The sequence below is a fragment of the Vulpes vulpes genome, chromosome 1, assembly GCF_048418805.1.
Source record: "Vulpes vulpes isolate BD-2025 chromosome 1, VulVul3, whole genome shotgun sequence".
In the NCBI taxonomy this organism is placed as follows: Eukaryota; Metazoa; Chordata; class Mammalia; order Carnivora; family Canidae; genus Vulpes; species Vulpes vulpes.
Window position 1 is genome coordinate 2,855,415 of NC_132780.1, and position 23,524 is coordinate 2,878,938.

Genomic DNA, 23,524 nt, shown 5'->3' on the forward strand with positions numbered 1-23,524 from the left:
AGGGCGCTTCATGAGCCGCTGGCCCAAAGGGCCAACCGTCCTGTTCTCTCCGCGTTTTGACCCTAAAAATAGGAGCAGGAGAAAGAGGCCGGGTCACCCACGGAGGAGGAGGAGACGGGCTCTGTCTCTCCAAGGACAGCAGCCAGAGAGGTGAGAGCGAGGGTCCCCGCGGCTCCGGGCACCTTGCTTGGAGGACACAGGTCCCGGCGGTCGGAGCGACGGTCGGAGCGGAGCCCGTGCTCGGTGGGCTCTGTTGGAATAAACGCCACACGGTGGATCCGTGTGTCACCTCCTCGGGGCTGGAGCGGGGGCACTGGAGGCCGGGGTCGGGGGGGGGGGGGGGACACAAGGGAAATCCCAGCGGGACTCCATCCCAGGATGCTCAACTGGTAACTGGGAGTGACCCTCCCAGAAACACCACCCCTGGGCCCCCGGGGACACCTTGCAGCTTAGAGACGACCCAGACCAGCCGTCACAGGCCAAGGGCCTGCTCAGGGAGGGGGTGGTGCCAGGATCCTGGGGTCCGTGCTGACGGACGTCCCCACACTGCGCTCATCTGCAAGAGGTTGCCCCCCGCTCAAGGACTATCGGATTTTTTTTTAATTTTTATTTTTTTATTGCCCGGGGTGAGAAAGACACGCCTCACCTTTGGCTGTTTAAGGACAGCTCTGGGATCCTCCGTGGGACAGGGCACATCTCGGACAAGTAGGATTCCAGGGGGCAGAGAAGACGTCCCCGGGGTGGGGGTGGGGCGGGGAGCAGCAGGAGCAAAGCCACGGGGACGACAGGAGCTGTGCCCTCTGGGAGCCCGTGACCTGCCGAGCTAAGGATGCAATCGGGCTGTTGGGTGTGGGCGCCAGGCCCTGCACGACCCCGTTCTGCCCGCCTGTCTGACTCCCCTCCAACCGCGGCCTCGGTGTTTTCTCTAAGCTTCTGTCACACCAGCTCCTCTGACCCCAGGGCCTTTGCATGTGCCTTGCGGGGGGGACGGATCTTTTGTCAGACCTTCCCTTGGTTGGCTCCCCTCAGACTCCCAGCTCCCAGAGGCCCGCATAAAGCTGCCCATCACCTTCCCCGGTGGTCTTTTCTCTTTGGAGAGTACCCCCTCTCTCTGAAAAGCTTCCTATTTCTTTGTCCATCGCCCGCTGCCCCGAGGCATATAACCTCCAGGAAGGCAGGCAGGGTGCCTGCTTAGTCCGCTACCTCCAGAGAGTATCCGGTGAACCCTCGGTCGCTGAAGAACACGTGGGGGGCGCGGGGGGGCGGGGCGGGGAGGCACAGCCTGGCCCATCGCGGAGTCGGGGGCTGTCCGTCCTTCCTCGGAGTCTGTGAGGCGGCAGGAGGAACGTGGCTCGGGCACCTGGGAGCCACCGAGGCAGAGCCAGCCGATGCGTCCCTGCAGGAAACCCTGGTCATTTTCCAGCAGGGATGGTCGGGGCCACGCGAGCCCTCAGACCAACTCAGACGGAGGGTCCCCGGGACCCTGGAGCAGGGCAGTGGGTGGACACAGCACAGGCCACCAGCCCCCTCCACTGCCCAGGCTCGTGGGGTCTTTGGGGCAGGGCTCCGGGCCCCAGGGCGGCGCAGACAACAGGCGGCCAGGGCCAAGGTGCGCTGCCCGGCCACGGCACCGACCCCACGGCGCACGGGACTCAGACTCAGACTCACGGACCTGGCGGGCCCCTTAAATCCATGTGAGCGCACAGACACGTCCCCAGTCCCCGGGACGGCCTCTGGGACGCGGGGTTCATGCAGAGGAGGGCGGTGTGCAGGGTGCAGGGAAAGACCCCACGGGGGACACCGCGGCTCTGTGCTTGGGCCGCCCGGGCCCTGTTAGGAGGGGGTCACCTGCAGAGGAGTCCCCGCTCCCGGGAGCACCAGCTGGGGAGGACCCGGCCTGTCGTCAGCCTCTCCGCCGCCCAAGGTGCCCAGCACAGGGCTGTGAACTCAGGTTGAACCGCTGCCTCGCTCTCCTGTGATGCTGAGCAAACAAGACGACCTCCCAGGGACTCGGCGTCCTAACCTAAGGCCTGAGACCGTCACAAGGCGGAGACAAGCGGCTAGGCTCGATGTCACCCACCTGGGAGCTCGGCAATCCCCGGCCCACGGTTGTGTGCTCAGGGGCTGCTCACGTCCCTGCTCCCCACCACCCTGCCTGCCTCCCTGTGGGCGCCCCGTCCAGTGGAAACCCCGTGCGTCCTTAGGTCTGGCCAGGGTCCCCCGTCTCTGCCCCCATCCCCTCCCACCGCCCTCCAACCCCACGCTCCTCCTCTCTCGGCGCTTCCTCCCAGATGGGATTCTTGGCCCGTGTCTTCCTCGATCCGGGGAGTGGATCGTCGGAGCCTCGAAAAGCTGGCATCACGGGAGGCTGAGATTTGAGGCCACATCAGAACATCAGAGATTTGGGGCCACATAAGGACACGCAAAATTCCCACTCACAGGCTCTGTGCAGCTGCTCCGCTCCCAAAAGGAGTCTGAAAAGGGACGCCGTCTATAGAAAGAACATTCCAGAATCACGATTATGTAAGTCTCCTTTGACCAGAGGAGGTAGGGTGCTCTGGGGGGTGGTGGGGGGGAGAGGGGCCTCCCTTGGCATGCGCAGGACAGGAAGCAGCGCGGCTGGGGCACCCCCTGTCCGGGAGGCGCAGGGAAGGGGGGTCCCCCCGAGGAAGCAGGGGATGAAGCGTCTGTGTTTTGTTTGAATTGATAATGATGTCAGTTTCGGTTATGGGCTCGTTACAACAAACGTGGGACATATTAACAGCCCTTTAATTGAATTTGGAAATAAGAAGGAGAGTCTTGAGCCGTCTCGTAAATAGCGGAGGCACCGGGGCCTCCACGCAGACAGGGGGACCGAGGCGTCCCCCCGCCCCCGCAACCGCCACCGTGACTCCCTGTGACCGGCCACCGGGCCCCGGGTGTGCGCTGGGAGGAGGCCCTGGTCATCACTGCTGGGCTCAGGGGGCTAAGGAGGAAGGTCAGGCCCAGAGGAACTCCCAGAGCGGGGATGCAGACCCGAGGAGATGCAACCTGTTATTTATTTTTTTTTAATTTATTTATTTATTCGTGAGAGACTCAGAGAGAGGCAGAGACACAGGCAGAGGGAGAAGCAGGCTCCATGCAGGGAGCCCGACGCGGGACTCGATCCCGGGACCCTGGGGTCACGCCCTGGGCTGAAGGCAGGTGCTCAACCACTGAGCCACCCGGGTGTCCCATAACCTTTTATTTTTTACCCCAAACCAGCAACCTGAGAACTGCCAACTGTCCGACCCATGCAGAGCCCCCCCCCACCCCCGGGAACCCCACAGGGCCCGTGGCAGCCCGCTCCCTGCCGGCCTTCCCCTCCGGGAGGCGAGCTCGTGGGGCCAGGGCTCCAGCCATGTCCTCGCAGAGCCCAGGCCCCGACGTGGGGCATCTAGAACACTCTTCCTGTTTCACCTCCCCCTGCTTCTGCCCTCCGGCTGCGTCCCCCACCCCACAGTGTCCTATCCACCCCTACGCGGCCCCTCCCTTGTGAAATTATCCTTGTGCGTCCTCTCGGATGTGTGTTTCTTTACTCACGCCTGTCTAGCCGCATACAAACAGGCCGCGTTCGCACACGTCTTACACATTAGGGGTGGGGGGGCCCGTGGGGGGGGCCGGGAGTTGCCAAGTTTAGCAAATAAGAACAGCAGACATATAATTAAATTTGAATTGCAGACAGCCGAATCATTTTTAAAACTATTTTTAAATAGTTTAAATGTATTGTTTGTCCGAAATTGAAATTGAGGGGGCACCCGGGTGGCTCAGCGGCTGATCGTCAAGCTCTGGCCCAGGACGTGTGACCCCGGGGTCCTGGGATCGAGTCCCGCGTCGGGCTCCCTGCACGGAGCCTGCTTCTCCCTCTGCCTGTGTCTCTGCCTCTCTCTGTCTCTGTGTCTCATGAATGAATAAATACAATCTTTAAAAAAAAAAAATGAAGTTCAAATTCACATTTGGGGGGCATCACGTGTTTTATGCAGCCTCCCGTGGGCAGAGGGTGGTTTTGTCCTTTTGCGAAGTCTGATCACGGTGTTCACCCACTTCACTCTCAAGGGAAGACGCATCTCTAGGCCCACAGGTATAGGGCAGGCCACCAGCTCCCCCCACCAGCCCCTCCACTCCCTTCACTCTCAAGGGAAGACGCATCTCTAGGCCCACAGGTATAGGGCAGGCCACCAGCTCCCCCCACCAGCCCCTCCACTCCCTTCACTCTCAAGGGAAGACGCATCTCTAGGCCCACAGGTATAGGGCAGGCCACCAGCTCCCCCCACCAGCCCCCTCCACTCCCTTCACTCTCAAGGGAAGACGCATCTCTAGGCCCACGGGTATAGTCGAGGCCATTCCTGTTAGCGGATGCACACTGCTCCGTGGCGGGCGTGCTCCTCCCCCCTCCCCTGGGGTGCGCGGCACAGCAAGGATGCTTTGGGGAAGTCCCACCGCCGGCCGAAGGGAGAGAAGGACAACAGGACTGGCCCTGTCCTGGCTCCGTGAAACAGCTGTCGTGGCAAAGGCAGCCCGGGAGTCCCCGACGGGAGAGCACGTCGCTCAGAACAGCCGGGCCGACGGCTCCCTGCGTGGGGAGGAGGGACAACGCAAGGCACTTCCAGACGCGCCTCCTCGACGGGGAACAACGGAGACACCGAGATGCCTCCCTCGGGCGCGGAGCCTGAAATGTAGAACTGCACACCCACCTGCCCGCCAAAACCCACACCGGCCTAATTGTTCTGCACACACACCCCCACCCACCACCACCACCACCACCACCACCACCGCCACCACCACACCGCTCATCGGTCGCATCTTTAACTGCATCCTTGTTGCTGAAAACACAAAAATAAAGCGCACACGGCAGCCCGGTTGACATTACAGCAACAGCGTACGCCTCATTTTACCAACCATTTAACTCCCTCTAAGGACCCCGCGCAGACACGCGGGCACGTTGATGGGAGCTGTACAAAGGTCAGTGATTTGGAGGCTCTTTCCGACAATTTGCCAGGATTTTGGCATTTGTAAGCATCCATAGGACAGCTCTCTAGCAAGCTGACCTTGACAGCGAATGGGATAAATAAACCTTCAATTTACCCCCTCCAGCTCTCCGCGAGCCGGGCCAGTCCCCGCGGAGCCTTCACCTGTCCATACCGTTCAACTGCCTGCAACTTCCGACTGACGATCATCCAGCGCTCGGCGGCCCAGTGACAAACACCATCTAACAGATAAGGCTTCTGAAAAGTCAAAGCCAATACTGCTTCCATTGAAAATTTAATGCCGGCTCCGTCTTGGCCCATCATTCTTCCGACTGTTGCGCGTGTCCCGAGAGGCCCTTGAAGCTAAAGCTCTGCTCCATAACAGGTAATGACGTGGCATTTAATGATACTGTCCAAAGTGATCCCGGTCTTTGGGAAGTAATGTGCACTCATGTACCAGATAAGCACCGCCGAACGTACCGAGCCGCCGTATCTTTCACGGCCCTGTCACCAGACACGATGTGACACGTCCCCGGCCATCCTACCTGCCGCGCCTCCGACCCCCGCCGCCGGCGGCCCGATCGCACGTTCTCCGCGCAGGGCTCCAAGGCGCTGGGGCAGCTCAGGCGAAAGGTAGGACGGGAACGTACCCGCAATTAAGTACCCACGGCCTCTTTCAATACTTCGGTGCTCTTGGATTCGCTACTAAAATCTGTGCCTTATACCTCACCGAAAAGTGTCCTTAATCGACCCTGACATGTTTTATTGGAGGCAGAAAAAATGTTTCAGGATGATAGATAAGGTTAAAGATGTTACTACGCTGATCATTTACTCGAGCGCCGGGCACCACACACACACACACACACACATAAAAAAAAAAAATTCCAAACAGAGCCAAAAACCATTTACATCATTCATCGGATGCAACAGAGAAAAGAGGGGGGGAAAAGACAAAAAAACACCCTTATCTGACAGCCCGTTTTTGCTGATGGGACAAAGCGCACATTTTCAATTTTCTGACAAAGTTCTGCTGTTTACGCAGATAAAGGGGAAAACAACTGGAATGTTCCCACCGCCTGCCCGTAAGGGCAGCAACGTGACCTCGGCGGCGAAGGCCCCGCAAGGCGGCACCCGCAGCAGCACCCACAGCACCACCCGCAGCAGCACCCACGCTGACGGCTTCACCCAGACGCTGCGGCCCCACCTCCGGGCATCGGGGCAGCCTCAGGCCCCGTCCCCCCGAACCCGGGCTGGGCCCCGTGACTACTCCCTGGGGACAGAAAGTCCTGCCCCGATGGTGCTGGCCCCGCGCAACTGCAGTGGGGAGCCCGGGAGCCGCCAGCCGAGGGGCCTTTGACAACCTGGCTTTGCACAGACCCCGCGTGTGGCTGTCCCTGGGCGCTCGGCTGGCACGGGAGGTGCAGAGGTGGAGGCCCGCGCCTTGCCTGGGGTGACTCTGCTGCCACCTCGGGGGGGCTGGAGGCCCCACAAGCCCCGGCAAGGCTCCAGCAGGTGGGCCTGCAAACGCCACCCCCCGTCCCCCGCTAGGCGGCCACCGAGCCTCTGGGGCCCCCTCCGCCGGCAGAGCCCAGAGCCCGCGAGTCTGGATCCCATGGCCACGGGGATGGGGCAGGTGTCAGGCCCGGAGCAGACGCACCGTCACGGGCCAGCGCCCTCGGCTGCAAAGGGCAGGGCACAGAGGCAGCAGTGAGGACTTGCAAGCACCATCCCTAACGCCCTGGTGACAGGGGCCGGCGGTGGCCGATGGCTGCGGTCGAGGGGACGGTCCCCCCAGCCGGGCCCAGGAGGGCAGCCTCCACCCAGCACACCCCGCGTGGAAACACGCCCCTCACATTTCGATGCTAGTTTCTAAAAGTCTCTTAGAGCAACGTAGAGACAGGACCGTTTCCCATACGACTCCTGCCCTGAGGGACCGACGTTCCTTATCAACCTGGCCCGTCCGCACCTGCCAGGCCCACCTTCGGGGCGGAGGGGACATCTCAGCCGACCCCGGTCACCCGGGCCAGAGGAGGCTGAGCTCGGCGGGAAGACGGTGGCAGATGAGATAACGTAATTGAACAGTCAACCTCACACAACCTAATAAGGTTGCTTCTTTGCAAACCCATCGTCCTGGGCAGCCAGCAAACATCGTCCGGCGAAGAAAGCACTCGGGCCACAGCCACGCGGTGCGCAGGGCTTCGGTGTGACTCTAGGGCATGTATGTGCCTTTAAAAATGCTTAATGGTGGGGCACCTGGTGGCATAGGGCATGAACCCGGGGTCCCGGGATCGAGTCCCATGTCGGGCTCCCTGCATGGAGCCTGCTTCTCCCTCAGCCTGGGTCTCTGCCTCTCTCTCTCTCTCTCTGTGTCTCTCAGGAATAAATAAATAAAATCTTAAAAATAAAATAAAATAAAATGATGGGGCACCTGAGTGGCTTTGATGGTTAAGCATCTGCCTTCTGCTCAGGTCATGATTTCAGGGGACTCTGTGTCTCCCTCTGCCCCTGCCTCCCCCCGCCCCACCATCACTCACACTTGTGTGCACTTGCGCTCTCTCTCTCTAATAAATAATTTTTTTTTTAAATGCTTCATCAGCAGTTCCCTTCTTGCGATGAGCACGGTCAAATCACTATGTTGCACGCCTGAAACTAACGTAACACCGTGCACTCACTAACCTAGAATTAAGATTTTTTTTTAAGATCTTAAAAATCTTTTTAAGATCTTAAGATCTTTTTTTTTCTAGATTTATTTATTTATTTATTTATTTATGATAGACAGAGAGAGAGAGAGAGAGAGAGAGACACAGGCAGAGGGAGAAGCAGGCTCCATGCCGGGAGCCCGACGTGGGACTCGATCCCGGGACTCCAGGATCACACCCTGGGCCAAAGGCAGGCGCCAAACCACTGAGCCACCCAGGGATCCCCTAGAATTAATATCTTAAAATAATAATAATATAAACGCCTAAAACTGAAATTCTAAAAATCACAGATTAACATGCTTGATTTTAGGCGTTGTTGCCGAGCTCCACCGACGACCGCGGACGTACCACCTCTGGCGTTCCCAGAGACTTGATGCAAATGGGGCCTCGTGACCAATAGTCGTCACCGGCATCTATAAACCAGTGACATTTAAAAATTAGGAAGCTCCTCTTGGAAATATCCCACCTCTCGGAGTAGTTTTTCTAGACCTGCTGTTGCTTCTATCAGAAGGAGGAAGAACATTGTATATACCTGGCCGGGATCCATCGAGATGGTCAAGTCACGGGAAACAGGAGACACGACGACCACATTTAATATGGGATCCTAGAGCGGCCTCCCCCCACACGCACACAAAAAAGAAAAGGATGTTAGTGGGACAAACTGGTGGAATCGCGACAAAATTGGGACTTGAGCACTGGTATCGGATGCAGGCTGGTGTCTCGGTTCTGACAAACGTGGCCTGGGAAGGGCAGTCGCTGGCGTTCGGGAGCACTAGGTGAGGGGCGTGTGAGGACGCCGTGTATCAGCTTCGAGACTCGTCTGCACACCTAAAGTCATTCCAGAAAGAAAACAAAAAAATGTATCTGAGAAAAAAAAAATGGGGAGAACCAAACCAAGACGACCGCGTGCCTCCTCGACACGCTCCGACTTCACTCGCTGGTCCTGGTGCTTAGAGCCTGGAACCTTCCGGACCCCACACCCCCACCCCCGAGGTACGTGTCCCCAACACCCCACGCCATACCGCACCCGTATTTTCTGGTGGGGACGCCGCCGTGTGCATCACGGTCAGCCCTGCCCCGTCGCCTCGGCTTGGCGTCTGTGCGATGGCAGGGAGGGAGCACAACAGGGAGCACGGCCTGGTCTGTGGGGCCCACCACTGAGCAGAGGAAAGGACATTCAGGGGCACCTGGGCGGTTCAGGGCATGACCCCGGGGTCCCGGGATCAAGTTCCGCATCGGCCTCCCCGCATGGAGCCTGCTTCTCCCTCTGCCTGGGTCTCTGCCTCTCTCTGTGTGTCTCTATTGAATAAACACATAAAATCTTTATTTAAAAAAAAAAAAAAAGGAAACTCAACACCAAGGTGGCTCAGTGGCAGATACGTGGACCCCACAGCCCACAGGGATGTTCTCCGCTGACACCCTCCCTCGCGGCCGCCCAGCCGCAGAGCCCCAGCTGCTCAGGGCTCTCCCCACCACCCCTTGCCCGACTCAGAGCCCCTGGGGCCGGGCAGAGAGGCTCCTCGGGGTGGGCAGAGGGGTACGCTTGGCTTCTCGTGGGCTGCTGACTCCCTAGCTCTCACGCGGACGGCTTGTGGCACCCCCAGCCCCCGAGTTTCTCACTCAGCAGGTGTGGGCCGCGCTGTGACAGCCGCTGCTGTGGGCAACGCAAGACGCGAGGCCAACGTATCCTTAGGGTCAGAACCCGCTGTCGACGCACTGGCCTCGCGTCTTGCGTTGCCCACAGCAGCGGTTCTCAAAGCGCGGCCCGGAACGGAAGCAGCGGCACCGCCGGGGACCCTCAGGAATTGAGAATTTGTGGGTTCACCCCGAACCTGCTGAATTCACCCTGGGGCCCGGGGGACCCCCAGCTTGGTTCTCTTACCCGTGGAGCCACCCACATGTTAACGAGTTCTACTGCCCGTTCAGAGCCCGGTGCGGGGCTCGATCTCACAGCCCCGAGATCGTGAGCTGAGCTGAAATCAAGGGTCCGACGCTTAACCGACTGAGCCACTTGGGTGCCCCAGATGTACCTCAGTGCTTTTAGTCCTATTTGGATAGTTCCCTCATCATAAATTTATTGTTATTTTATTTGTTTCAGGCCTCCGTCCCTGACCGGGTCGCTGGCAGTCTGTAACCAGAGCCTGATGCTGGGGTTTGGAGCTCCGCCTGCTGGGCACCCTCTGGGCCTCCCTGTCCTCATCTGTAAAGCGAGGGGAACCTCACCAGCACCCACCTGGCGGGGCTGCCGTGAGGATTACAGGAGCCGATGCGTGGGGACTGCTGCTCACAGGCCCTGGCAGCACCCAGGACGCGCTGGTAAACGGCGCCAGTGCACCCCAGGCAGGACATGGGCCTGGGAAACGGAGCCAGGAACACGGGTGGGAAGGGGCTGAGACCCTCAGGAGGATTCTGAGCAAGATGGACTTCGGAGGGGCCACAGGGAGGGGAAAGTAACCCTGGGGTGGAACGAGGTCATGGCCATCGGCTGGAAAGTGGCTCCACCCCCACCAGGGAGGCCTGGCCCAGCCCATTTCACAGACCGGCGCCCCCACCCACCAGCTGGGGCAGGGGGAGCTGCTGAGCTGGGGTCTCTCCCCAGGCCCAGCCATCAGCCTCTCCTCCGCCGCCACACCTGCCCGGGGGACGACCCAGCTCGCCCTCGCGGGGCTTGTCCACCTTCCGTCCCCCAGGCCTGGCTTGTCCACAGCCTGCGCCTTGTTTTGTTTCAGAAACAATATAACAAAATGAGTGTATCTTTCGGGTTATTAATTTTCTGACTTGTTGTTGTTGTTTACTTATCTAAATGGAAGCTGCTTTAATCCCCAACCAGCTGCTATATGAAGTGTGAGGAGCAATCGAAAACCCAGTTCTGTGTGTGGCTGGAAGCTCACGCATCGAGGCTGGAAGAAACATTTTCTCCTCTTACCGGAGAGAAGGCCAGAAAAAAAGAAAGACAGAACCTGTGTGATTAGGTTTTGTCCGCTGCACCGTGACTCGGGTACTTGGCTACTCAGGCTGGGCCCCCGAACCCTGTTCCTGCCCTGTGTGGACCAGGCCCAGCTGCAGGTGCAGCCACGTCTCAGCCCCCGGAGCTCACGAGGGTTTGGTGCAGGCACATGGTCCACAGAGGGGGTCGGGGGCGGTCAGCAAGGCCCCAGAGCCAGCCAGGCCTAAGGCGGGTGGGAGAAGACGGGGCTCAGGGTCGGGGTGGGCATGGCTTGCTGTTGGTGGCGAGAGACAAGAGTCCTCAGGGCTTGCAGGGCAGGTGGCGTCAGGCTCAGATCTGGGACAGGCGAGGCCCTGACCCACCTGGACAGAGAAGAAACCAGGTAAGTCCTTCCACTTCATCCTTACACGCCTGTGCCGTCACCCGCCAGGTCAGGTGGGTGCTTTAGAGTCTACCTCCCTGAATGGCACCTCACCGCCTCCCTCCAGAGGAGAGCCTGAGGCTCTGGCTCCCAGTAGAGGAAAACACAAGGGCCAAGCAGAGAAAAGCCCTGACACCTCATTCCTGCCCAAAGCACGGCTGGGAGGGTTCATCTTCGCCAACCTGCCTGGGCCCCAGGGCACCCAGATATTTGGTGGGACTCGGAGAGGGTGCTTGGGCATGAGCTTAGCATCTGAGTCGACAGCTCGAGTAAAGCAGGTAGCACGCCCGAGCGTAGGTGGGCCCCATCCAACCCGCTCAAGGCCTGACCGCAACGGGAAGGCTGACCGCCGCCCGGGTGGCAGAGAGGCCTCTTGCCCGGCAGCCCGGGTGGCAGAAGGTCACCTCTTCCCGGGCCTCCAGGAGCCTGCTGGTTCTGCTTCTCTGGAGAACCCTGACAGCTCAGCTGCTCCCCTGAAGACCCCAGCCAGAGCCTGAGTGCCAGGCTGCCGCGGTTCCCATGGAGGGAGGCCAGGAGGCCGGGCCAGGGCCCTCTCCGCAGAGTCCCTCCGACCAGTCTCAGGACTAGTCCCACGGGGTTGCGGCCGCACGGAGCCGGGAGACGGGCACAGCACGGAGCCACGGCGTGAGGGGCGCATGTCTTCCTCGAGTTCACTCTGCGTGATGTCATCAGCCTCAAACTCCCTCTTTCACACTAAAGCAGACGCAGCTATTAATAAACACCATGCAAACTCTGCGTGACTTTAACAAAAAATAAATCACAAGATGATAAAGTTCAGCATTGCAGTAGGAGCCATGGGCTCTGGCTTCAAGATTCCCCTTTTGCCCCCAGAACGGGTTGTACCCACAAGGGGAGGAGCCCGGGGTGCCAGGGCCAGGGTGGATTGGTCGGTCAGTCTGTCTGACCACCTTTTCCATCCCAAAGAGTCAAATTGGCATGCAAGGGCCCCCAGAACCCTGGACAAGGCTTTGGACCCTCGGACACAGATTCTCTTCTGTCTACACGCAGCCCCGTGCTCAGGAACTGCAATTTGAGAAGAAGGAAAGACACCCTGGAAGCCCCTTTGAGACCCCAAGGGAGGGCCCTCCGGGTTCACCTCGCCCCCAGATCAGCCTTCGCCCCTCTGAGGACCCCCCCACCACGGTCTGGGCTTCCCTGCACCTGGCCCGGCCCCGGCCCCTGGACGGAAAGCACAAACTCAAGCTTGCGTGTCCCGGGCAAGGAGAAAGCCAACTGCCATCGCTGAGCCAACCTGAACTCAGATTCGAAGTATTCCCAGCGGCCCCGGCCCCTCGAGGGCTTCATTAGGTCAGGGGGCCTGCGCTGTGCGGAACCGGGGCCGTGCGGTGAGGACCTGGCTGGAACTCGGCGCCTCCTGCACACGCGTCCTCGCCCCCGGAAGCGGGCAGACCCGGACCGGGAGCCAACTAGCAAAGGAGGCTGATTCACAGGAACAGGCCTCTTTGCTGGAGGATGGGCCTTGGCCACCAGGATCAAAATCTCCCTTTAGGGGCACCTGGGGGGCTCAGGGGTTGAGCGCTGCCTTCAGCCCAGGTCATGACCCAGCCCATGGTCCTGGGATCGAGTCCTCCATCGGGCTCCCTGCGGGGAGCCTGCTTCTCCCTCTACCTGTGTCTCTGCCTCTCTCTCTGTGTGTGTCTCATGAATAAATAAATAAAATCCTAAAAAAAAAAAAAAAAACCTCCCTTTATTTCAACTCTGTATATTATTTTACTTAAAATGTGCACACAGGCACGTGCACACAGGTGCACACACACCCCGCTGGACAGCACACCTCTGAAACGTCACAGGCTGTCCCACGAGCCGTCCCACTTGCCCTGGATCTCCCCGGGTGCCACACAGCCCTACCTGAGCCCTGGCCCCTGGCCTGCAGTCCCCATTTGGACACGTGTCTCGGCGGCACTGCCTCGTCGCCCCTTCTGTGACTGCGGCCTCCTCTCCTCCTGCTGTGACAGAGGAGGCTCTAGGGGGCCAAGGAAACTGCAGCCAGGGCATCTGCTCTATGCTTACGGGGAATCATGTGCCCTCCTGAGCTCCTCGCCGTCTCAGTGGGGTCCCCAGCATCCATCTCCCGCGGTTATGAGACCAGCAAAAGGAAGGGGTGCTCCAAAATCCGTGAGCCTAAGGATGACGGGGTGGCCCGCTTGCTCTGTGGCAAAGCCCACGCCGGGCCTGCACCCCACACTGTCCCTTAGCAGCACAGCTCCAGGATCCCCCGCTCTCTGCCCTCCGCTGTGTTGCAGCCGCTAGCAAGGACATTTTCTGGAACCTCCTGGAGGCTGCCAGGGAGAAGAACTCGCCCGGCAGTTAGGAGGCCGAGGCCTGGTCACTGGCCCTCTGACAGCGGTGGAACTTTGGTGGCAGCCTGCGGAGCACCGGGCTGTGCGCTGGAGGCACCTGCAGGTGCTGCCCATGGTCCCCAGCACAGTCACGGCTCCCGGGCAGCGGAGCCCAGCCCCGACCATCACCCTTCCCGCCCGTCAGCGTGTTTTAGAGGCAAGACCCCCCGCCCCCGTATTAACCCTCTCCCTCCTGGAGGTGTCCAGAGTCACTCCTGCTTCCTGCAGAACGTATCTGGTCACGAAAATACGCAGAGCACATGCCTCGTGTATTTGACTCGATGTAAAACTCTGCCTTCCCTGGGACCATCCGAGAACATTCCTCTGGGGGCTCTTTTTTTTTTTTTTCTTAAATTTTTTTTTTAAGATTTTATTTATTTATTCATGAGAGACACAGAAAGAGAGAGAGGCAGAGACACAGGCAGAGGGAGAAGCAGGGAGCCCGACGCGGGACTCGATCCTGGGACCCCGGGGTCACCCCCTGAGCCAAAGGCAGATGCTCAAGGCTGAGCCCCCCAAGGGCCCCTCCACTGAGGGCTCTTGGCCGAGTGAGGGACCGACATGGTCAGCAACACCTGCAATCCTGAGGGTTTTCAATCACAAGGATTTCGAAACGTTTTATCCCTTGTCCCACTTCACCCTGTTGCCCCCCAAGCCCCCAGACGGCAAGAGGGGAGCTCTTCTTTAGGTTCAAACCTGCTGGGCCATAAACTCCGGGTCACTATGCAAACCATCGGTTGTCCTAAAACCTTAGGGTATTAAGTCCTGTTGGCAAAACATGTTCAGCTCTCTGAGAGTCTGAGATCATTTCATAGGAAGGTGGCAGCCAGAGGGGGTTCACGCCGGTTTCCCCAGGGTCTCCCCGGGAGCTGGGGACTCCGCGCCGGCCGGGGGCATGCGGGCTGGTCCCCGCTGCTCCACCCCCCTCTGCCCTGCTGCTAATGTGCAGACTTCATCCAGTCGTCTCTAAACTGGTGGCCACAGTCCGCTTTTTCTTTTTTTTTTTTTTTTTGGAAAGCAGCAGTGGGGTGGGGGGTGCAGAGGGGGAGGGAGAGAAAGAATCCACGCTGAGTGCGGAGCCCCGCACGGGGCTGAATCTCACGCCCCTGAGATCATGACCTGAGCTGAAATCCAGAGTCCGCGCTTAGCCGCCCGAGCCGGCCAGCGCCCCGTGCACAGGCCACTTCTGAAAATGTGTCCACCGGAGAGCTGTGTCCTTAGGTCATCCAGGACAGGCCAAGCTGCTTAGAGGCAGAGAAACGAAGACAAGAGGCCAACCCCTCCCTTCCAGGGAGCTATGCGAGCACCTGCCGGCCTGGGGCACACGGGAGCACACGGGAGCACACGGGAGCACGGCGGCGGGCAAGACCAGCTCCCGGCTCCCGTTCTTAGCAGGTGACCCCGCCGGGAAGCAGCCACACACAGGAGCAAGCCCGATCGTCTCAGCCAGTGACAAACGTCGTGTGGGACACAAACCCATTGATGTGATACAGAGTGACCCGGGGTGAGCGCGCAGGCGGCAGGCGTGTCTTCAGACACGAGTGTGCAAAGGCCTCTCCGGGGACGTGAGGTGCAAGGGGCCACCTGCCAGAGGGGCCGGAGCAGAGCATGCGGGCAGAGGGGGCGGCCGGGCAGTGGGACCCGCATGCTGGGGGGCGGAGAGGAAGGCCAGAGTGGCCAGAGCGGTGCCAGGGCCGCGGCGGGTGGGAGAAAAGGAGGCGCGCACCTGAGGCCCGGGGGTGCATGTCGGGCCGGTGGGTACCTGGGCCGGGCGGGCTCTATTCCAAGGCACGGGGAAGCCTCCAGACGATTCCATCCAGCCGCTGGCCCATCAGGCTTGTACCCCTGCCCCGCGCCGCTGTGCCCACACCCGCCCCAGGCCTCCCAGGCTTGGGCCCCATCACCACACCTGGAGGTGAAGCGTCCAAGCCCTAAGCCGCCTGGTGCCTCCCTCGGAGATGAGCCCGGGGCCTTGCCGATCTCCGCACCCCACAGAGTCTGGCACCGCTGTGCACACGCTCCCTCCAGCCGGTGACCCGGGACCCACGCGGTGGCAACCTAGGGCCGTGCTGGGGTCAGGAACCCCTCCGTCGTGGGCCTCCCCGAGCCCGCAGGCGGCCTGAACCCCACGGACTGCGGAGGTACACGCACGACCCCCGTGGTTTTCAGCAGCAACACAGCTCCCCGGCCACCGACTCAGCAGACAGACTCTCCCTGGATACTACGCGGACAGGCCGTGTGCCCGGCGCTAGGACGCCGCATCGAACAGGCCTGCGTGAGTATTGCTGCACACACACTAGTGCAAACTCAGCAATTAAGGCAGCCGTTTGTTAGCTCGAAGGTTCCCTGGGTCGGGCGTCGGGCACAGCTCAGGGGAGTCTCCTGCTGAGGGTCTCACTTGGGCTGCAATCAAGATGTTGGCCCGGGGGGGTCTGATTGTCGCTGAGGCCCAGGGGCCCTCTCCGAGCTCCCCGGGTGGTGGCCGAACCCAGTTCCCTGCGGTGGCAGGAAGGAGGCCCCCGGCTCCCAGACCCCCCACAGGCCCCTGCCGCAGCGCAGCAGCTGCTTCTCCAGGACCCACAGGATCTCTGCTGCTTCAAGGCCCCCGCTTCTTCTCTTTTAGAGCGTTTGCCCGATTAGGTGAGGCCCACCCAGGATTGTCGCCCTCTTGATGCATCTCGAAGCCGACGCCCTCGGGACCTCCCTTTGCATCTGCGAAATCCTTTCGCTTTTGCCATGTGCCCCATCACAGTCGCGCGTCTCCCCTAGGTTCCCGGGGAGGGGTTCCGTGGGGCACCCGCCCCGGGCTGCGGGAATCTCGGGGCCACCTGGCACACCACCCTGACGGAGCTCCGCTCGCAGCCGGGGGGGCCAACCTCAATACTGGCTGCGGAGGTGGCGGCGGCGCCAGGGCCCCGTGGGCCAGCATCTCACTCCATCCCTGGCTGGGTGCCATGCCCACCGCTGCCTGCCACCCCGGGTGCAGCGCTGCCTCCCCTCGCTCACACATGCTCTCACACATTCTGTGACAACTGTCAGTGGCTTATTCATCATCTCAGATTGCAACTTTCTGTTTTCTCAGACACCCACTTTAATACCCTGACATTTCCGTTCAGCCCATAACATTCTGTCAATTGTTTACATCTTCCTCTCACACTGATTGGCTTTTCAGTTGCGCTCTTGGTCTTCCCGGTCCTGGTGCGCGATGCTGATGGGGAGGCTCGGAGTCACTCCCTCACCGGCCACGCCGCCGGATCCCCAACGGAGTGTGCCCCATCCCCATGTCAACCGTCCCCCGAGTCACTCACAGCTTCTGCTCTGGGCTCAGGGTGGAAGCCGCCTGCGAAAGGGGCAGCCCACCCGCGCAGAAATTCCTTCGGGGTCCTTCTCCAGTTTATAGCTAAAGGCCCGCTTCCAGAAGCTTCAGGTGGATGGAACTGTCCCCGGGCTCTTCACCTGCCTTTCCATCTGCCCCAGGTCTGGGCCATCAGCAGGACCCGCTACCCATGCCCCGGCCACCGCCCCGCCTTCCCTCCAGTTTGGACCGCCACCACCCCCAGCAGCCCTCCCCGACCAGGCAAACGCTTGCCAACTCGTGTTCCGCCTCCCTCCACTTGGCTTCTCCAGGCGTTTCTCCACACCACAACAGGAGACGTCTTCTGAAAACATAACGCCTCCCTGTCCTGCAGACGACCCCGAAGGGGCTTCCCACTGCCTGAAGAACTCATTCCAAATGCCCATCTCTGGTCTACAAGGCCTGGCAAGACCTGTCGCCTCCTTACCTCTTGCCCCTTGCCAAGCCCTCCTGTGTGCTAGGTACAGGCCACGCAGGCTTTCTCTCAGCTCCTCGGGCTGGGTATGCCGGCATGTGCTATCCTTTTTGTACGGACTATTTCCTCCCACCCACGTGGGAAAATGATGAATTTTAGGATGAATGGTGTTGGGACAAATGGACAAGTGTTTGGAAACAAAAAGCAATGTTTAGCTGCATGGCTGCTGCCTACCTGCAGGCTTTGACTTACCATCAAACAGAACTCTTCCAACCACACCAGCTAACACAGGCTCCCTCTGCTATTCTCCACCTCACCACCTTGATTGTTTGCTTCATAGTCAGGGTTGTCATTTTCATGACATGAAATGACATGACATGTCATGTCATGACATGACATTTTCATGACATGATTTTATTAATTTGTCTGTTTGCTTTTTTCCCTGCCTCCATGCTAGAATGCAGATCCCAGCAAGGTGGAGACCAAGATGGCATGCCTCGCCATCACACCCCCAGCCACTGCATTGCCTGGCCCCTTCTCAGGTGCCTTGTGCAGCACCAGCTCACAAAACATCTGTGGGATGAAAGGCTGGATGCAGGAGTGAAGGAATGCATGCTAACTTTGTGGTGTGAAAAATGCAAATCCACCATGTGATTCGAAATGTAGGAGGCAGGAGGGAGGGTCTCGTCACACTTTATGTTAGACTCTGTTCTAAAGGTATAATAATTAAAACTGTGGCATTTTCAATGATGAGTAAAAACAGAACAAATGAATTGAATGGAATAAAAAGTCAAGTAAGCAAACATATCACTCAAATACTCAAACAGTTGTTTTTCAGATCAGCAGGAAAAAAAGAGATTATTTTCAAAATGGGATGGGACAGCTAACTAGCTAAGAACAAAGAGAAAAAAATAAGCTAGAGCCCTACCTCTCTACAAAGAAACAAATAAATTTTAAATAACTAAAAATTTGAATGGAAAATTAAGCCATGATATTGTAGAATAAAATTTCTGTTAATTACAATGTAATCTTGGGATAAATAAATCCTAAGTAAGACACTAGGGAAACCACTGAATATTTGACTATGTGAATATGAACAAATCAAACCTAAAAACAAAAATCATGGTAGGGAGACTTCCAGCCATCATGAAGAAAAGAGATCAGCCACCTTTTGTCCCATAAAACAAACATAAAACTGAATCAAGTCATCAAATACAAACATTTAAGGATTCTGGGAAGTGACCAAAGGTAAATGACTAATTGGAAGTGGTTATGCATGAAAAACTGCTAGAAGTTAGAGTCAGTGGGAATCTGTGGTTTTCTTCCTAGGGCTTCACCTGTCCACTTCCCTACATTGGTTGGCTCCATAATTTTGTCAGGGCAAAGCTAGCTATTAAAAAACATCATCTCTACTGCCAAAGGGGCTTGACCTGTTTTGGGATGGAAGACAATCCTGTACCTGGTGGTACTCTCAATAAAAGTGCAAACTCAGAAGAAAATTCATGAAAGAAATCCCATAGATTTATAAATGTGAGGTTGCAGCCACACTTGATGTGAATGGTGAAATAGCCAGAAATGTAATGGGGAGATATTAGAAGAGCTGAATAAGCTACTCACACATCCATGGCTACCCAGAGAAACTCTGGCAAGTGCAGGTAAGTCTCAAAAGAACCCAGAAGAAATTAAAATAAACCTTAAGGCAAAATTAAAAATTGCCTAAACATGGACTGCACCCCACAAGCTAAGTACAAATCAATCAGCAGAATGTGGTTCGTGGAAGAGCCCAAGACATATGTGCACAACATCTTCCCAATCATCATCTCATTACAGATCTATGCAGATACAGTGGAAACTCTTAAGAAGCCAAGCTAAAAAGAATGAAATAAAAATAAGAATTTAAAAACTAAGCAAATACTTTTAGCTACACATATTAAGCTCAGGAAAAAGACCCTTCAGGAAAAATACCCCAATCCAGAGTTGCTACAATATATTTTTTACACGTCCAGTTTTCAATTTAAAAAAAAAATTGCAACACACAGAGAAATAGGAAAGTATGAACTATACTCAGGGGGGAAAAAAAGGAATCATTATAAACTAATGCTGACTTGGCCCAGATGTTGGATTTGGAATTAGCAGACAGAGACTTCACATCAGCTATTATAATAAACATGTTCAAAGAATTAAAGAACACTATGTTTAAAGAATTAAAGAAAAACTGTTGTTTCACACCATTTGCAAATATTCACTCAAAATGAACCAGGAAACTAAATAAGAGCAAAACCATAAAAACCTTAGAAGAAAACATAAGGGCAAGTCTTCATGATCTTGGACCTGGCAATGAATTCTTAGATAGGACACCAAAAGTGTGAACAACAACAACAGCAAATTAGAGAGACACTTACCTGGCAGTGGAGACACCATGATCAGGAGGGTGGGTTTCCTGGGGCAAACTTACCCATTGCACTCCTCATGCTGACCTCTATGATTTTCCCAAATGTGTGAAATGTGACTGCATAATTTAGGGTAGTGGGGGACTGTATTTGTAAAGTAGTATGGTATAGCCACTGTGGAAAATAGGTTGGTGATTCCCAAAAAAACTATACATAGGACAGCCTGGGTGGCTCAGTGGTTTAGCACTGCCTTCAGCTCAGGGCATGATCCTGGAGACCCAGGATCGAGTCCCACATCGGGCTCCCTGCATGGAGCCTGCTTCTCCCTCTGCCTGTGTCTCTGCCTCTCTCTCTGTGTGTCTCATGAATAAATAAATAAAATCTTTTTTTAAAAAAAGCTACACATAGAATTGCCATATGACCCATAATTTTCCACTGTTAGGAATATACCCCAAAGAGTTGAAAACGCATACACAAACAAAAACACATACATGCATGGTCATAGTAATAATACTCATGATAAGAAAAAGATGGAAACAACCCAAATGTCGACCAATGAATGAATGGCTAAATAAGTCGTGATTTATACACACAATGAAATATCACTCAGCCATAAAGAGAAATGAAATATAACATAGAAAAAAAAAAAAGAAATATAATGTAGATGAGCCTCAAAAACATGCTCAGCAAAAGAAACTGGACACAAAATATTGCATAATTTTGCATTTATATGAAATTCCAAGAATAGGTAAATTAATAGAAACATAATACAGATTGATAGTTTCCAGGGACTAGAGGAAGGGGGAATTGGAAGCATCTGTTTAAAGGGTACAAAATTTCTTTTTGGAGTGATTAAATATTTTAGAACCACATTGTGAGTGCACCAAATGCCACTGAATTATATACTTTAAAATATTAATTTTATGTATGTGAATATCACTGCAATAAAAAAATTTGATGAATTAAAGGAAAATACAATGACAGTGACTCCAAAGAGGAAAGAACATAGAGAGTATAAAATTTAAAAATAACAGAATAAAAATGTTCTGTTTCCCTTTCTGATATTTCCCAAGTGGGAAATAATTAGGGTAGTGGGGGACTGTATTTCCCAAGTGGGAAATATCAGAAAGGGAGACAGAACATGAGAGACTCCTAACTCTGGGAAACGAACAAGGGGTGGTGGAAAGGGAGGTGGGAGGGTGGTGGGGGTGACTGGGTGATGGGCACTGAGGGGGGCACTTGATGGGATGAGCACTGGGTGTTATGCTATATGTTGGCAAATTGAACTCCAATAAAAAAAATTTTAATAAAAAAAGAATAAAAATTAAAATTCTAGAGGGGAAAAATATAATAATCAAAATGAATATTCACTAAATGGCCTCAATATCATATCTGAGATGTCAGAATAAAAACTCAGTAAACTTGAAAATAACAAAATAGAACTCAGCCAACATGAAGAACAGAGAAAGATTTTTTTTAATAAACAGAGATGTAAAGATTTGTAGGATAACACCAAGCATACCAACACATATATAATGGGAATCCCAAATTTGAGAAGAGAGAGATACAGAAAGAAAAAGAATACTCAAAGAAATAAATTCCAAAAAGTTCCAAAAAAGCCACAGAATTCCAAAATTTGGTGAAAAACATCAGTCTACAGGTGCAAGAAGCTTATGCCAAATATAAGATAAATATATTGTATTAAGCCAGTTGAAAGACAAACAAAAAGTCTTGAAAGCATCAAGAGCAGAATGTCTCAGTATGTACAGAGGAATAATATGATTAACAGTGGACTTCGCACCCAAAACAATGAAAGACAGAAGGCAATGGAATGACATATTTAAAGTGTTAAGGGGAAAATTAAAGTTGTTAATAATTCTATATCCAGCAAAATAATTCTTCAAAAATAAAAGCAAACTAAGTATATTCCTAGATAAGTACTAAGAAAGTTTGTTATAGCCAACCTGCCATACTAGAAATGCTAAAAGAATTTCTTCAACATGAAAGGAAATGACACCAGATAGGAACTCAAATCCACAGGAAGAAATGCAGAGTCCAAAAGTACTAAATATGTGGATAAACATAAAGGACTGCTTAAATATACATTTTTTAAATTTTCTCTTCTCTGTGTTTCTTCCAATAATATAAGATTGCAAGGGTAATTATAAAATCATGTCATTGGGCTTATAAATCATATAGACATATATGACAATAATGCTAGAAAGGAGGGGGAAAGAAAGGAGCAATATTGAAGCAAAGTGGCTATATTTTACTTCAATAAGGTCGATATTAGCCTAAAATAAATTGTGGTACCTCATTATGTGTATTTTAAATCCATAGAGAAGTCACTATGAAAAATAATCATGTTCAAAAAATAGAAGAATAAAAATGATACACTAAAATGCTAATTGAAGACAAAATAATGCAATAAAGGAGGGACAAAAATATAAATAAGACATATTGAAAACTAACAGCAAAATGGCAGATGTAAATCCAGCTACATCAATAATCATATTAATATGAAAGGACTAAATTCTACAAAAAAGGCAGAGATTATCTCATTAGATTTTTTTAAAGCAAGATTCCAGTATATTCTATCTATGAGAGACCTACTTTAGACTCAAAACTACAAACATATCAAAGTAAAAGGATAATGAAAGGTATAACATGTAAAGATTAATATAGTTAGGATGGCTATGTTAATTCAGACAAAATCACTTTTAAGAAATTTTTCTAGAGAACAAGAGATATTTCTAAATCGTGTAACACATCAGAAAAGTATAAAAGTTGTAAATGTGTATAAATCTAATAATGGAACCCCAGAACCAAGAAGAAAAACCTGACAGGACTGAAAGAAGAAACAGAATTCAATAATAATAGTTGGAGATTTTGATAATTCACTCTAAATAATAGAATAACTAGACAGAAAAATCAATAAAGATAATAAACCATTTAAACAATCTATCAACTATATTGATCTGACATGGATAGAACATTCCTACAACAGAAGGATACATTCTTTTGGAGTACATGCAGAACATTCTCCAGGGTTAATGATATCTGGCCATAATATAAGCCTTAGTGATTTAAAGCAACCTGAATAATTTGAAGGATATTCTCTGGCCACAGTGGAATTAAATTTGAAATTAAAAGCAGAAAGAAATCTTGAAAATTAAGAAATTTAACAACACACTACTAAATAACTGATGGCTCAAAGAAGAAACCAGAAGAGTAATCAGAATATATTCTGAATGAGAATGATAACAAAACATATTTAAAAATTGGAAGCAACAAGGAAGAGTGAATGGATGGATTAAAAGGACCACTAAATTTTTGAAGGTGATAGAAATGTTTATTATTTTGAGTGCAATCCTTGGATATTTTTACAAATGTCAAAATTTGTAAAAAAAAAAATTGTGTTTTAAATATGTGCAGTTTTTTACCTGTCATTTATTTTTCAATAATGCTATGAAAATGTGTGGGATGCAAGAAGTTAAGCACTTGGTGCAAATTTTCCAGCATTAAAAGTTCATATTAAAGAGAAGAAAGAAGGGCATCTTGGTGGCCCAGTTGGTTTAGCATCTGCCTTCTACTCAGGTCATGATCCCAGGGTCCTGGGATCGAGCCCCACTTTAGGTTCCCTGCTTGGTGGAGAGTCTGCTTCTCCCTCTGCCTCTCCCTCTGCCCCTCCCCCCTTCTCATTCTCTCTCTCTCTCTCTCCCCCTCTCTCTCTCTTTCAAATAAACAAATAAAACCTTTTAAAAAATAAAGAGAAGAAATACCTCAAATAAATATTCAAAGTTTCTACCTTAAGAAACTAGAAAAGAAGGGCAAATTAACCCAAAGCAAGAAAAATAAAGAAAATAATAAATGTCAGAGCAGAAATGAATGAAAAGGGAAACAGAAAAACAATATAGAAGAATCAATGAAA

General features: G+C 53.6%; 1 protein-coding gene and 1 non-coding gene across 4 annotated transcripts in view; one reads left to right on the forward strand and one right to left on the reverse strand.

The window, feature by feature from the left end:
• The window catches only part of LOC112928460 (uncharacterized), a 497,089-nt gene that overhangs the window by 210,034 nt on the left and 263,531 nt on the right, over positions 1-23,524 (reverse strand). The gene's annotated exons all lie outside the window — the stretch shown is intronic.
• Positions 19,598-19,753, forward strand: LOC112928578 (U1 spliceosomal RNA). The gene has a single exon (XR_003236752.2). It is a non-coding gene; the product is annotated as a U1 spliceosomal RNA (small nuclear RNA).